Source organism: Rousettus aegyptiacus, unplaced genomic scaffold (genome assembly GCF_014176215.1).
Source record: "Rousettus aegyptiacus isolate mRouAeg1 unplaced genomic scaffold, mRouAeg1.p scaffold_m13_p_5, whole genome shotgun sequence".
NCBI classification, from domain to species: Eukaryota; Metazoa; Chordata; class Mammalia; order Chiroptera; family Pteropodidae; genus Rousettus; species Rousettus aegyptiacus.
The window spans coordinates 65,511,636-65,516,249 of record NW_023416308.1 but is presented as its reverse complement, the minus strand read 5'-3'; positions in this window follow the sequence as shown (position 1 = coordinate 65,516,249).

Sequence of the window (4,614 nt, the reverse complement as noted above, 5' to 3'; positions counted from 1 at the left end):
TTCTGATACTTGAGTTAGAAATAATATCTTCGTTTATTTTGCCCTTAAGGATAAATTTAATTAATTAGCAAGGGCACGTAAATAAGCAACACACAGGAATAAAAGGTATTTGGATTTTGCTCTAATAAGCAAAAATCAATTAATTCTCTATGTGGGCAGGTAGCTTTGGGCAGCTTAAAGCAGATAAGTTTTTAAAAGATAGTAATATTATTTCTCAACAAACCAACAATTGTAGAGTTGAATCAGGAGAGAGGCCACTTGGTGCCATAGATGCATTTAATGATAATATTAATAATCATTGCTATCATTAATTAAGCATTTGCTCTGAGCAAGTCATTGCACAGATACCATCTCATTTAATTCTCATGGAAACACTGAGAAGTTAGCATTTGTATCACAATTTTAGAATTGAGTGAGGAATCAAAGTCCACTTCTCCAGCTCAAAGAGTGACTGACTGAAAATCAGAAATCCCAAAGAATAAAAAAATCTCAAGGCCTTCTTTCATTTCAGCGGAAAAGAGTTAATGGGAAACACATGTACACATTCATTCTATTACAGGCATTGCTGTAAATTTTTGCTAATGTATTTGAATTAATCTTCTGACACTGACATACTTGTGAGGAGGATATTGCTTTCCTTATTTGACTGTTAAAGAAAGAAAAATTTGGGAGGTTAAATTGCCCAATTCCCTGGCAGCGACAAAATACAAAAATCCGCACTCAAATTCAAAATGCACATGCTTATGCATTTTTTCCATGTAACACTGATTTCATTGCTCCACAAACACTTGCAGAACACTTGCTGAGTAAAAAAAAAAAAAAATCACTTTGCAAGGGAAGGGCACTTAAAATGATACAAAGATTAAACAAGACATAGCCTTGAACTCAAAGAGCAAACTCCAATCACTAAGAAAATATCTGTATGGAGTAACATATAAGAGGAAGTGTGAAGTGGTTTGCAAAATAGTCCTTTGAGCTCATAGACTAGATAGAACATTAACAAATGGCCCTTTTCCTATTTCGCAAATCTGTGATAGAAAGTGGGCCTTGGTAGCAAAGTGATGAGAGAGGAGCTTATAATCACGTTGTACCCACAGTGAAGGGAACATTCCCTCCACTCCACCAGGCCACAGATTTTGAGAGGTTAGGAAAGCCTTTCTAGGTGTTCTCAGTTATTCCTTATCATAGCTCTGTGGCTGGGAACTTATTCCCCTTATTCATAAGTGAGTAAACTTAAGAATAAAGGCTTGTAAAGACGCGGGGATCACCCTGGGTCACAGAGGTAGTAAGTGGCGGAGGCAGAGTTCAAATCAATGTTCACCTCACTCCAAACCTGATTTTCCCACTGCCCTCTTTATGAGTACTTATATGTGTGTATAATGTTCACGTGCACGTACATCTGTGTACATGTGACAAATGAACATTTCCTATTGATTCTGAAGCCTGATTTTTCAGAATTCCTTTCAATTTACTGAGGCATAATTAACAAATAAAATTGTAAGATTTTGAAAATGCATAAAATCATAATTTGATATATGTATACATTGTAAAAGAATTCTCCTCATTGAGTTACTTAACATGTCCATCACCTCATGTCACATATCTATCTATTTTTTTTTTTTTTTTTGGTATGAGAGCGTTTAAGTTCTATTCTCAGCAAATTTCACTTAAACAATACAGTGTCATCGACTATAGTCAGACCTTACAGACGTCTTTCTCGTCTCCTGATTGTCACCCCAGGATCCTATTTTTAACCTGTAGTGATAGAGAGTGTCTAGGGGAGATGGGGCAAATATTTCATAATGACATGTAGGATCAGTGCTGTGGGCTACAGGCTTTTCCTTTCCTCCCAAACATGTGTGCACAGGGTGGATGGCAGAAATGGACTGAGGAGAGGTCTGTGATATAGAAAGGTAGGGATGGTGAAGTCCTGAACTGAGGAGAGCCAAGAGGTCCTGCTCTTGGTGACAGCTCATCGCTCCCACTGGAAACACTGGAACCAGAAGAAGGGAATGTAACTGCTGCCTTGAAAATTCACCAAACCTGGTTTCACTATATCCAAGATCCCAGCACACTAACTAAAACTGAGTTCAGCTTAATTGATGTAGATCTTAGCTTTCAAAGGCATAATTCAAATGCCAACTCATCCCCCAAATTTTTCTAATTACTTTCCCCTCACCAATAACAGCAGGAATTTATTTTTTCTACAAATATTTATCAAGCAACTATCAGGCACCAGACATTGTGTTAGGCATATTTGTTTATTCCTTTATTTGTATTTTCATTTATAATGCTTATTACTGATTATGTCGCACTATAATTATTTTTCTAAACATCTATATCACAAACGAACAAGGACTCTCTCTTATCTGCTCAATATTCTTAGCTTATAGCACAGTCTGGGCATAAAGTATATAGTAAATGTTTGTTTGATGAAGGCATTCAGAGAAGGACCAACAAATTCAAATGAAGATGATCGTGGCTTTTTACAGGGCAAAGGAAATGAAAGGCTTAGTTGATTGGTCTGAGTCCCAAAAGAGTGATCTTACATCCCCTGGAGGGAACCAGTGGGTAGTATTATAGGAGGTAGATGACTGTACCAGCAAAGGTAGTATTTTCTTCCTATTAAGTTTTTCATTTGTGAAACAGGCTGTTTCAAGAAGTAATTTAATTTGTTTAAGCAAAGTTGAATGCATTCATCTATCTGAAAAGATCTGGCAGGATTTTCCACATTTATTTGACATGGCCTTATCTCTCTTAACACTGATATCTGCCATTTTATGATCAGGAAGGCTTTATGGAGGGAATAGCAATTATGTTAGGCCTTATGTGAAGCAGGAAGAACAGTTCATGACATAACATCTCACACTTCTACCCACTCAGACCTTACTCATGAGCGCTTAATATAGCACTTGAGAGGAGGCCACTCTGTTGACCTATGGTCTATACTTGACTCTTAGTACAGAGTTGATCATCCACAGGTATGAGCAGAGAGGTCCAAACAATGAAAGAATCTGCACTAGCTCCTTTTGCACTGTCATGAGAGCCAACCTTATGTTTCCATCCTCAGGTCATTCTCAGCCTAATTTCTCTCAAATCTGTTCCAGAAGTGTTCCTGATTGAAACCTATGTTCCTCATTGAAATTTTAGAAAAGTTATTAAAAATTTGAAAAGATCACAAATTGTTACTCCGTTATTGTCAATTAACACATAGTGGAAAAGTGTCGTCTCTGAAGCTAAGAGATCATTTGTCTAGTGCCAGCACAGCAACCGGTAAGCTGTGTGCCTTTAGAAAAGTCAGCGCACCTTTCTGGCCCTCATCTGTAAAATGAGAAGACTGACTTACACAATCTTTCAAGAATTTTCCAATGTTAATTCTATATAAATTAAGTAGTACTATTTCTCCTATAGCCTCAATTCCAAGGAATAACAAGTTATTCAGTTGCAATAGGACAAGAAAGCCTGAGTATCCAAGAGAGTTTCTAGGTTATTGTAGGTGGGTCTATATGAGGATTAGGAGACACAGTGAACTGGTAGGTGACAGCCTGGGGCTGGGGCCACTGAGGAGCTGGGCTTTATTACAGGGTATAAGGGTGGCTTCCTCATAGGGCCCCATCAGCTGACCTGCAAAGGAGCACTCGTGCATCAATGTCGGGCTGAGCTACAACTCCGCCTTCCACTCAGGCTTCCTTTACACAACCTCTGTTTCCTCTGGGAGCCCTGCCTGCCCTAGTTTGATCCATTCTAGAACAGCAGCAGTGGTATTGTCAGGAGAATGGGTGAATCCAACAGTGCAGAGAGTTTGCTCAGAAGAAAGGTGATAAATGACATGATGACATGTACACTTGCATCTGAATGACAAAGTACAAACAGATTTTGAATATACCCTCCCAGCTATTATTCTACATGTTTCCGACCTATCCCAGGAGGCTTTAAAGAACAATTATACCAGGTTATTGCTAAGAGGCTTCCTTAGCAAGAGGAAAAAAACCCCAACAAATTGACTATGACTATACAATATACTTATGACTATATAGTATTGATGTGATATTCTCAGCTGTCTGTCCCTAGAGTGTGAGCTCTCTGCTGCAGAGGATGATAACATGGAAGATATCACTATATCCCAGAACCCCTGAGATGGAGAGCTAGTCTCCAATAGAGTCTAGAGAAACAAAAGAAAAGTTGACAATCATTTTTGTTTCAAGGCTGTTTGGATTAAAAATAATATTCTTCCTTTTGAAAAGTACCCTTAATATTGTATTTGTGTTTTTACCTAGAAGCAGGTCACCTGCAATGGGGTCTATCTTTTTTCACTTGAGTTCTCCAAATGGAATCTCCTCCTTTGCCTAAATAGCTAATCTGTTCTCTAATCTTTTAACCATACAGCTAATACACATAGTACAGTACAGCATCCAATCTGAGAAGTCTTCCTGCTTTCCCTGAGGTAGTAAGTCTCTTCCTTCTTTAGTTTTTAGTAGCTCATGTTTCGTAACTCTATGAAAAGTTTCATGTTTTCCTAAACCTCTTTCTGATACTCCCTTGCTGGGCTATGTATCCCTGGGCAAGTTACTTAATTTACTGTTTTCTAATGTGCACTATAAGGGTAATAATAGG